Below are 10,865 nucleotides of genomic sequence, written 5' to 3'. Positions count from 1 at the left end.
GTGACAACATGATGTAATGGTTGAACTAATAGTTTTGAGAATTTGAGAATTTCAATTTCCAACCTGAGAAATGCACCAAAGTGACTGAGAAAAACTGTAAAAACTGTAACACCACTTAAAGTAATTTTGGATTACATAAGGTCTTTCACATCATACAATGTCATAGTGATGATTACTACCGTGGCAGTTGCAGCCCCTTCCTCTCCTGCCTCCATGGCACTCTCCTCTCTCTCTTCTGCCTCCTCTCTCTCCTCTGCCTCCTCTCGCTCTCCTGCCCCCTCTGGCTCCCCTGCATCCATGGCTACTTCCTCTGCCTCCACGGCACTCTCCTCGGCTGCCTCCTCACCTGCCACAGCCCCTCTCTCTCCCATCTCTTATTGAAATAAATTACAATGATGTTAAGTCAATGTTTGTTTGCCACAGTATCTATTAAACATTGTTTCTTGTGTTAAAATACACAGAATGTATTTGAGCACCTAATTAACAGTTAATTATTACACAAAATGTATACAAAAACAAAATACATTTTCCTACGTCTGTTTTTTTTTTTTTTTTTTTTTGCTGGTTCCTTTCCTGGTGGAGTCCATCCTTTCATATTTTAAAGAAGATAGATAGATAGATAGATAGATAGATAGATAGATAGATAGATAGATACTTTATTGATCGCCAAGAAAAAAACAATATGTAAAGCTAGGGTGTGCTGATAAATGTTGGACAAGTGACAGATAAAAAAAAACATACCCTCTAACAGGTTTCTATACAGAAACTGAATCTGTTTAATAATGTTCTTAGCCAGGTCTGGGAGGTCATAGGGGAACACACATTCTGTCCCCCAGACCTGGCTAGTATTCGAATAGGCCCCGGTGAGAAGTAGGGGCCTCATCCCCAGGGTCTTCAGTTTTTTCACCTGAAGAGTTGCAAGACAAACAGTTGTTTCATAAAGCACAATAACAAATGATTAGGAGGCAATGTGATGTGATGTGTGATTTTCAGCAAGTTGAAAACATGACAGTTGTCATGAGAGTGTCTGTGTGAAAGGAATAACCAGCATGGTTTTCTTCCTGCTCTGCAACTTAGCTGTAAACCATGGGCACATATCAGTTGAATGCAGGTCAAAGTGTTTGCTTTACGTGGCCATAATCATAAACCACACCATAATATAGTACATTGGCTAATTCACCACCACACCACAATATGGTTCATTCTCTTTATATTAATATAACTTTTTACAGGGCTTGCCATTTTTAGAACCACCCAGATAAGTAAACCATTGAAATTAGAGGGTGGGGGTTCAGTCAATTCCTGGTGTAAAAAATGTGGGGGAAGTGACTGAAAAGCACTCTCACTGCACCACAGCTGAGATGCCTTTGAGCAAGGCACATAGCCCCAATGGCTGCCAACAACCCATCATGTGTGTGTGCTCCTGGTGTGCTTTATGCTCATAAAATGTGTGTGAGGGTGTTGGGGGGCATTGGTATGTGCAGTATATTAACAGTAATATTATAGCAGTAGTAACATAAGTGTCTATGCAGTAATAACAGTATAGATAGTACAGTTGACTATGGAGTATAGTCTACAGTATGATGGCATAACATTATAAGAGCAGTAGGAATATTGGTACTGATATGTATAAGTGTTAGCCTGACATTAAAATGTAGGGTCTGGGCACTCACCGTTCACAGTGCTCAGTCCGAGGGGCGGGATAAATCAGTTGTCTTTCAAATTCCCTCTGCACGCAATAGGACAGCGGCAGCGCTATGAGTCCCATGCGTTTCCCACCAGCAGAGCTAGTTGATCTTTGAGTGTAATTGGGGGTCCCAATTAACAGCTGCTATTAATTAAGTTGAATTGGGACATCAGGAAAACGTTATTATTGTATTACTGCCTATTTTGGACAAGCATGCTAAAAAGCATGCTATCTAATAGCCTTACCATGGGTATTGCTAACAAAGTTACTATTACACCTTAACCTACCGCCTATAATGGCACTTTATTAGGATATGTATACAATCTATAGATTAGCCTATATAGATCATGCTATTCAACAACTTCAACATTACTAATTATGTGTGTTGTAGGGTATCGTTAGGTTATTTGCAAGCAAGCATTAATAGGCTAACAGTTAAGTTTCCTAACTTTAGCTGATACACCAAACAACGAATAGTATGTAATGAATACTAGAGGCTAACAAACCTAACGACAGTATTAACAAACCTAACGATACTAATCTTACAATTTTGCAAAATTATGGGGGAGAAAATGGAAATATGATGAAATATAGGCTAGTACAATGTAATTGTAATCATTACAAACGATTGACGTCTTACCTTGAAATTTCCTTTCAAGCTGAATGGAAGCTGGGTTGATATTTTTTTACTAGTTCGTCAAATGACACGCCTTAACAGGCTGTCATTGATACACAATGGGCGTGAAAAGACTGAAAGGCGTATACATGACACGCTAAATTGTTTTAAAAGTGGCGTGCTATTTTACGCCATCTCGTGAGATCACGTTGTACATGACTCACGACATTGGCATTCAATGAAAATAAGTAGCCACAAAATATCGAAAAACGTGTACTACTGACCCTTGTTGCTAGGCAACGCCCTGTAGGCCTACCTGCTTGGCAGAAGGAGGCTCGTTATCCTAATCTTTGCTGTTCAAAGCAACATAAATAGATAACAATATAACACTTAAATTGAACAGGTAACAAATGAAGATATTGGTCAGACTGTAATTAGGACAATAGCAATAGGCTAATAAACAAATGCCCATTTAATCAATGATATAATAAGTTATAGTGCTTTACTGTTTAATGGACTAAGTGCATGTTGAGCAAATGTGCCTTTAGACGCCTTTTAAAAACACTGTAAACTATCACAGGAACAAGAGAGCACTGTGCAACTTATTGCACCCACATGGAACCACTGAGGAAGTCTTGAATTTAGCGTTCATGAGTAGGCCTAGTCGACAGAACAAATGGTAATCAGAAGACAGCATGGCGGTTGGGGAAGTACATCTTGATCATTGAATTGAAATAACAAGGAGCAGATCCAGTCAGAGAGAGAGAGAGCTGGAGAGCTGTTCTGGCTGTCTTCCTGAAATTACTGTGCCCCATTTCTTCTCCAGAGTCCTACACCACATTAATGATCACTGAACAAACCATCACACACAAGGGTGTGCTTGAATTATATATGTGTAGTTAAAGGCATAGATATTGGAAAGCTAGATACCGCATTGGGCCCCAGAATGTCCGTAAATAGCGCTGCCATATTGGGGACCATCACTGGAGGCCAGTGGAGAAACATGTGACTCTGACTGGAAATCAGACAGGTGTCTCTGATTGCCAGCAGGTGTTGCCCATACACAATAAGGGTTTTGCCCCCAGTAATATGGTGGTCGCGTTCATGTATGCCACCTAATACAACTCGACGGACAATGAGGTATCTAGCTTTCTAATATCTATGGTTAAAGGTTTCTCTACACAGCTCCCCCTACAGCTTCAGAGTAGATATTTTACAACACTCCTCGCTTGGACAGTCTGCCGTTTCTTCTTTCCCTGTTCTCCCCGACAACGCTTTTCTCGCTTTTTGCTTCTTTTGGCCGGCTCTGCAATGACGAATGTCTGAGAAACTCCATCACTACCTTATTCTAGCCGGTGCCTAGCATATATGTGTATAGTGCCGTAAAGCAATTTGTTACATTGCGAGAGCTGATACTCTTGCAAGACTTTCTGACTCTGAGGCTGGCGGCTCGCGGGACCAAAGTTGCAAGGGTGTTTTTTCCGCTCACAGGCACTATAGGTGGAAGCAAAACGGCCACCATTAAATCCGGAAACGGTCATAAAATCCGAACTACTATGACTCCAAAGCTGTTAAATTAAAATAAATTAAGCTAAAGTTCCCCTTTAATGTTTTCTGTAGTGTGCAAAACTGTGTGTGTGTGTGTGTGTGTGTGTGTGTGTGTGTGTGTGTGTGTCACTGAGAGGCTGCTGTTTACATCCGCTCAACAATAACTCCCACCCATCATTGCATTAAAGGTGCTCTAAGCGATGCCGTTTTTTGGGCTAAAACATTTTATGTCACTTACTGCAAACATCACCTAACCAACCGCTAGCTGTCTGTGTCCTGAATACACTGTAAAAAACACAATGGCAAAAAAACAAGGGCTCTCTGTTTTGCATTTTAAAGTTTCAATTGACAGAAGTGAGCTAGCTCTCTGTTTTGTTTGAAAGTCCAGCACCCAGTATTTAGAGCACCTTTAAGAGATAAATGTCAGATAAATGTCAAGCTCTTCCCTTTTTTTCTCTTCCCCTCTCCTCTCTTCCGTTTTCTTCTCTTCTGTATTTGTGTGTGTGTTTGTGTGTTCTGTATGTCTGTATGTGTGTTTGTATGCATGTGTGTGTGTGTGTGTGTGTGTGCCCCATTTTTCTCCAGACTCCTGCACCACATTAATGATCACTGAAGAAACCATCATGCATAAACACATCATTACCCAGTTGTATGTGTATGTGAGTTTGTGTGTCTGAATTATCTATGTGCAGTTAATATTTTCTGTTGTGTACAAAAGTGTTTGTGTGTGTGTGTGTGTGTGTGTGTGTGAGTGAGTGAGAGAGCGAAGGAGAGAGAGAGAGAGAGAGAGAGAATGTTTGACTGTGTTTGTAAATAAAATTGTGTCTGTGTGTGTGTGTGTGTGTGTGTGTGTGTGTGTGTGTGTGTGTGAGCAGTTTTGTGGAGCGGAGTGGTACAGGGCCAAATCTGCCAGGGCCTCTAACAGCTGGCACACAGTTGCCCACTCTGATCCATGACGGGGAAACAGAGGGAGACAGTGTGCGTGCGTGCGCGTGTGTGTGAGTGTGTGTGCGTGCGTGCATGTGTGTGTGCGCGTGAGCGTGTTTGTGTGTGTGTGTGTTAGTGAGTGTGTGCGTGTGTGTGTGCGCGCGAACGTGTTTGTGTGTGTGTGTTAGTGTGTGTGTGTGTGTGTGTGTGTGTGTGTGCGCGCAGGCCTGTTTGTGTGTGTGTGTGTGTGTGTGTGTTTGCATAACATGAAAGAGCACAGAGGCATGAAGCAGTAATGTATGCTTCTGCATCAAATCGACGGAGTAGCCCCTGCAAAGCCCTCAGCGTTGCTGTTTACTTTCCCCCAAGCTCTAAGTCATCACCTCCAAAGAAATGTTGAGACAGGGCAGACCACAAAGAATTTTATTGGTCAACTCACCCTGTCTGATGATAGGCGGTGTGCTTCAACAGCCTACTGTGGATAGTAGCAACATGCTAGTTCACTGACTGAAGCTTTGCAAATACACTCAGACATATTTTGATGACAATAACGGGGTTATCTGGTTGTACAGGGTCTATTGTCAGCAACATTTTAATATCAGCACTTCACCAGCAATCAGTACCACACATAAAATGGTGGGCAGATACCACACAAATAATCTCAGATATATTTTCTGTTTACAATAACTACTTCATTGAAATATACTGTGTTTATCTCTCGATAACTTACAAAATCTAAGCAAGAAAAGGCAAAAACATTTCTATTTAAACTCGACAATCTATAGACTTTGCTACTCTCGGTGCTGAGCTATGCAGACACAGGAGATTGTGAAAGCTACGTTGAAGCAAAGTTGACGCAGAAGCATTCAGCACTTTTTTAATTTTTGTCACACTTCCCACTAAGGGGAACACTCAACACTCTCCACCCTTTCTTTCTCTGTGTCTTTCCCTCCCTCTCTCTTTCTCTCTCCCTCTCTCTCTCTCTCTCTCTCTCTCTCTTTGTGTGTTTGTCTATGTGTCTATGTGTGCCTGTCATAACAACAGCAGACAAGTTGATTAATTATGTGCTCTATCACTTTGAATAATGAAGGCATAATAATGTTCTCAATAATATTATTTCCATTCCTGGTTTGGTTCAGGAACAAAACAGCAACCCGACCGCAAGTCATCATCTAGTGTCACTAGAAGTTGTGCATATGTGTGTGTGTTTGGGGGGGCCTTGTCAGCAGTATCAGCAGGCTATGAGTGATTGGAAAGCCAACAGCACTGAGTGTTACAAACAGAAAGAAACCCATTGACAAGTCCACAGGTCATGGTTGGCCAACGCTTTTCGTCTAGTCTCCCTCACTACAAGTCCAAAAGGGGATCCAGTATCTCTCACTTGAGTTTTTTTTTAATAAGACATGAAGTACGCCCTGAAGGAAACTATATTGGGTGTAAAAGTTAGGAATTTTATTTCATTTTTCTTATTTAATTTCTCTTTTTAGGGGGGTTTATGAAATCATGCCATCACAAATGTACGGTATTGTACCTTGGAGCATTAACACATTTCATGTGTGACGTTTAATTTCCTTAGCATAACAAGAGCAGAAAAACTCCATTTCCCAGGGTGCCGACACAGAGTGATAAAGGGCCGTGCCAGGCTAAATGCACTCAGGTGTAATAAGTTTACAGCAACCGGAGAAGCTGAGAAACCCCTGATGAACGAAACAGATGACTGCTTTAATTAAAAAGCCTCTTGTGCTGTTTGCTCTCTCTCTCTCTCTCTCTCTCTGTGTGTGTGTGTGTGTGTGTATGTGTATGTGTGTGTGTGTGTGTGTGTGTGTGTGTGTGTGTGTGTGTCTCTAACTGTGTGTTTCTATGTGTCTGTCTGTGTTTGTGTACGTGCATAGAGACTCCAAACCCTGTTGGGTTGCATTTCCAAAAACTCCAACCATGGGTCCACCAAATAATAAGAAAATAAACAGAGAGGTTGGTGTGCTGATGTCACTACGGACCCTAATCCATGCTCTCCAGCACCATTATCATCAGTAATCTGTGGATTCCACATTTATAAACCATCATCATCAGTAATCCTGGGTCTCCTGAGTCCCACACTCTCAGCCCTCAGCTGTCCTGCATGCCTTCTCCGCGGGCCTCCATGAGTAATCTGGCTGCTCCGTGGCGGACCGGCCCATCAGTAATGCTCAGTCCCCAGGCTCCACTGACACCGGCGCTGCCAGACCAGAGGAGCCCCGGCAGTGACTCCACACAGAGAACACTCTGATCATCTGCACATCAGCCAGGACAGAGGTAGGGATAGGGGTAGGGGTATGGGCAGGAGCAGGGGTAGGGATGGGGCAGGAGCAGGGGTAGGGGTAGGGGCAGGGATAGGGGTAGGGTAATAGAAGGGTAAGGGAGAGGGCAGGGTAGAGACAGTGGCAAGAGCAGGGGTAGGGGCAAAGCAGGTGTAGGGCAGGGGTAATGGTAGGGGTAGGAGCAGCCACCACCTGTGGAGAGTGGAAATCAACAGCTGAAGGAGAGTGGTTGCATGGCTCTGCGCCTCATGGGACAGTGCTGAAGGGCTGACACTACTAGGATGATGGGACCTCTGACTAAAGTGTAATTATATTTTATGTAACTGTGTTTAATCTCTATCCTTCTGTTTCCACTTCCTTTCATATCTCTTCTCTTCGTCTTTCTCTGCTATGCTGTGCTGTTTTTTTAAATAAACTAATAACTGCATGGGAATCTTTTATTGAAAGGTTTAAATGTTTCCTGAGATTACCGTTCCAAAAAAGGGGAGCAAGTCAAAGTCTCCCTGGCCCCCTCTCCTCGTCTCTCACCTTCTCCCTCAGACACTTTCTTCCGGAACAGTCTTTGCCTCGTCAGGCCACGGGACCTACCGGCTGAGTCTTTGGGCTCCTCCATCAATCACCATCTCTGCTTACACACTGCAGGGGAGCTGAGAGAGAGGAAGAGGAGAGGAGGGTGAGAGAGAGAGAGAGGAAGAGAGGGGAAGAGAGAGTGATTAAGAACGAGAGAGTGAAAGAGAGGAGGAAACTGGGTTCCATTTCACATTCACAGCCTCTGGCCTCCTGCCTCCCCTGTTGGCCTTTAACGAGACAGACAGGAGGACAGAGTGAACAGAGAGAGGAGAGGGAAGAGAGGGGAGGAGAGGAGAGGAGGAGAGGAGAGAGGAGGAGAGGAGTGGAGGAGAGGAGATGGGAGAGGAAGAGGGGAAGGCTTGCTCAGGCCCGGCTGTAATTCAGAGCCGTTTGAGGGCAAGAGGAAGACGAAGACAGGGGGCGGCAAAGAAGGCCACCAGGGGAGCTGTACGCCCTGACACACGGCCCAGAGGGGACCGATGTCTGGGGAAGTGAGGGGGGGAGAGGGCTCCATGGCTCATGGAGAGGAGTAGGGCAGGCAACTTTGAATGGGCTTTTAAAGTCCCAACCAGAGATTTGATCTTAATGTTGAATAATTTAAAATAGAATTGGTATTGAGAATACAACAGATTCAAAAACATTCCCAGATTTCCCAGATGACAAGACTCAGGGTGATACAGGGGTCTGCATGTCCATTTCACCTTCTGACACATGGTAAGAGGCTGGCAAAAGTATCACATGAAACAGTACCTTCATCAGAGGACTTCCTGGATTGGGGCCTCTCTTTTCCTCCTCAGCCCCCCTGCCCTCCACTCCCCTCCCCTCCAGGTCCCTAGGGGGAGCTGTTGGTGCAGTGTGGCTCCCTGTGAGCGGCCCATAAGTCAGAAGAGGAAGCTGTCTGCCGGGGAGCAGCCTGTCGTATATCTCCCCCAGTGTCCAGGGACCACGGAGCCCCACTACCACCAGCACAAGCCACAGCTACAGCAGCCATCGGCCACGGCCTCAGTCTGTCCCAGGGATGATGTGATGGGGATGACGTGTGTGTTGTGTGTGTTCATGTGTGTTGTGTGTGTGTGTGTATGTGTGTGTGTGTGTGGGTGATGGATAGAGTATGCCCAAAGCCCATGGTGAATATAAAGGACTGGTCAAATGGGGTAGAAGACCGGTCAAACACTGCTCTCCCTGTTACCCCTCAGTCACCCCTCTGCAATCGTTAAAATGCCCACAAACCCCCACTCCACTCCGCGACCTGATTCGATCAAACTAAATGTGTACAATATAAACATAAAAGGTCCATTCTGAGGTGCCTACCTGTGTTGACTGGCTTTGGGTTGTCAGGTCCAGTCAGTAAAAACAGATGATGGGGGGAGTTGTGTGTATTTGGGTTGGAGGGCTGAGATGTTCACTTCAGGCGGAAAAAATTGCAGGCACCTTTAGAAATCATCTCCTGGGCCTCACATGCTTGATTTATCGGGATGGAAGAATGTCTATATTGAATCAGGGGAGTGCATGTACTGTGCATGCATACGCACATACACACACACACACACACACACACACACACGTGCTGCAGATGGTGCCTGTAATGCATGGGTTCATTTCTCAGTGCACTGTGGAGGAAAGGGTAATTTGGGAATCAAAGTGTTGTAGGAGAAAGGAGATTCTCTGAGCAAAGACTCAGAGGAGAAGCAACAGATTGCAGAGAGGATGAGAGGATGTATAGACAAAAAAGAGCAAGATGATGAGGAGACATAAAATCAGAAATATAAGGGATGCAGCCATAACCGAATGTTTGGAGTCATGATTTTTTTATTACTTCTGTGGGATTATGTAATGCACCTTGGCTTAGTACTCCAGTGATTTTTGCTTTACTTTCTATTTGTGATTGTTGGCCATTTATTTAACATTTATTTAAGGTTTAATTTTTATATCAATGATTTTGGCTCCAATTCGAGCAACTGGCTGCTCTCAACATAACTCATTTTGGATTCATTTCTATGTGACAGAACATGACGCCATGCCGACCATGCGTTTCTTTATTGTTTTTTTTTATTCATATATATTCGTTTTGGAAGCTCCACAGTAGTCTGAAGAAGTCTGCCTCGATCTTTGGCCAGAGACACTCCAAAATTCACAGACATCTGCAGTTGTAGTTCAGTCGTAACTCATTGTGTACTTTGCTTATTGATGCTTGTGTGCGCTTACAGATTATCACTGACCACAGGTCTGTGTTTACTGAAGCTACCCCAGTGTGTGCGTGTGTGTGTTTGTGTTTGTGTGTGTGTGAAGCTTGTAAAGTCTCCTTGATCCGGAGTTTGTGTTTATGGAAGCGCTCGGCTTGTGATCGCCAAGACGTCACAGATTCACACCGATACCTCTTCACTGTGTTTATAGATCCATCAGCATGTGTTTGTTAAAGGGTTGGGGATTATCGCTCATAGCAGGCCTATAATTGTTGATGGCAGCCATCGTGACCCCTTTCTCCTGCGCACACTGTCTGTCTGCTAACAACCAGTAGCCTTGAGACCTCTACCGGTGCTTCTAGCTTCAGGGCATGCTAAAGATATTACGTTCGTTTACGACTAAGAGAGAGAATGAAGAAGTGGAGGGCTGGAGAGAGGGAGGAAAAGGAGAACGAGAGGGAGATAAAGTAGAGGAGTGTGAGGAGTCGGGGGGTTGGGGTTGGGGGTGCTCGAGAAACGGATGTGCTACAGGGGGACAGAGTCATGTTCGAGTGATCAGAGGCACTTTACAGACTTCCGGGTTTCCGATCCAACCCCCTTTCTTCTTTATCACTGTCCCCAAGGTGTCTGAGTCAGTAGTCAGTTACAGGGCTTTGGCAGCTCCCAATCCTTTAGAGTAGCAGGTCTTACTCCTGCTCCTGGAGGGCTCCCAGAACACAGTACTATCTGTTCCTACTACACACACCAGACTGTAGTCGGTGTAATTATAGTGCAGCTGCACACAACCACTAGAATTGATATTGATCAGCTGTAAATTATCAACATTAATTAGCACATTGATTAGCACAAATTTTAATTCATTTATATCATTTAAGCACATTCATGAAAATTTGGCTGGAAAAAAATGTCTGTGTGTATTTCTTTCTGCTGTTGTACAAACTAATAATGAAAAATGTTAAATGTAAGTGACACAACATACAGTAGGAGAACAGGGTAAGTTGAGCATAGAGGTAAGATGAGCCACTCCTTTTTTTCTA

This window comes from Alosa alosa, chromosome 3 (assembly GCF_017589495.1).
Source record: "Alosa alosa isolate M-15738 ecotype Scorff River chromosome 3, AALO_Geno_1.1, whole genome shotgun sequence".
Lineage (NCBI taxonomy): Eukaryota > Metazoa > Chordata > Actinopteri > Clupeiformes > Clupeidae > Alosa > Alosa alosa.
The sequence above is the reverse complement of the archived record's forward strand: the minus strand, read 5'-3'. Positions refer to the sequence as shown.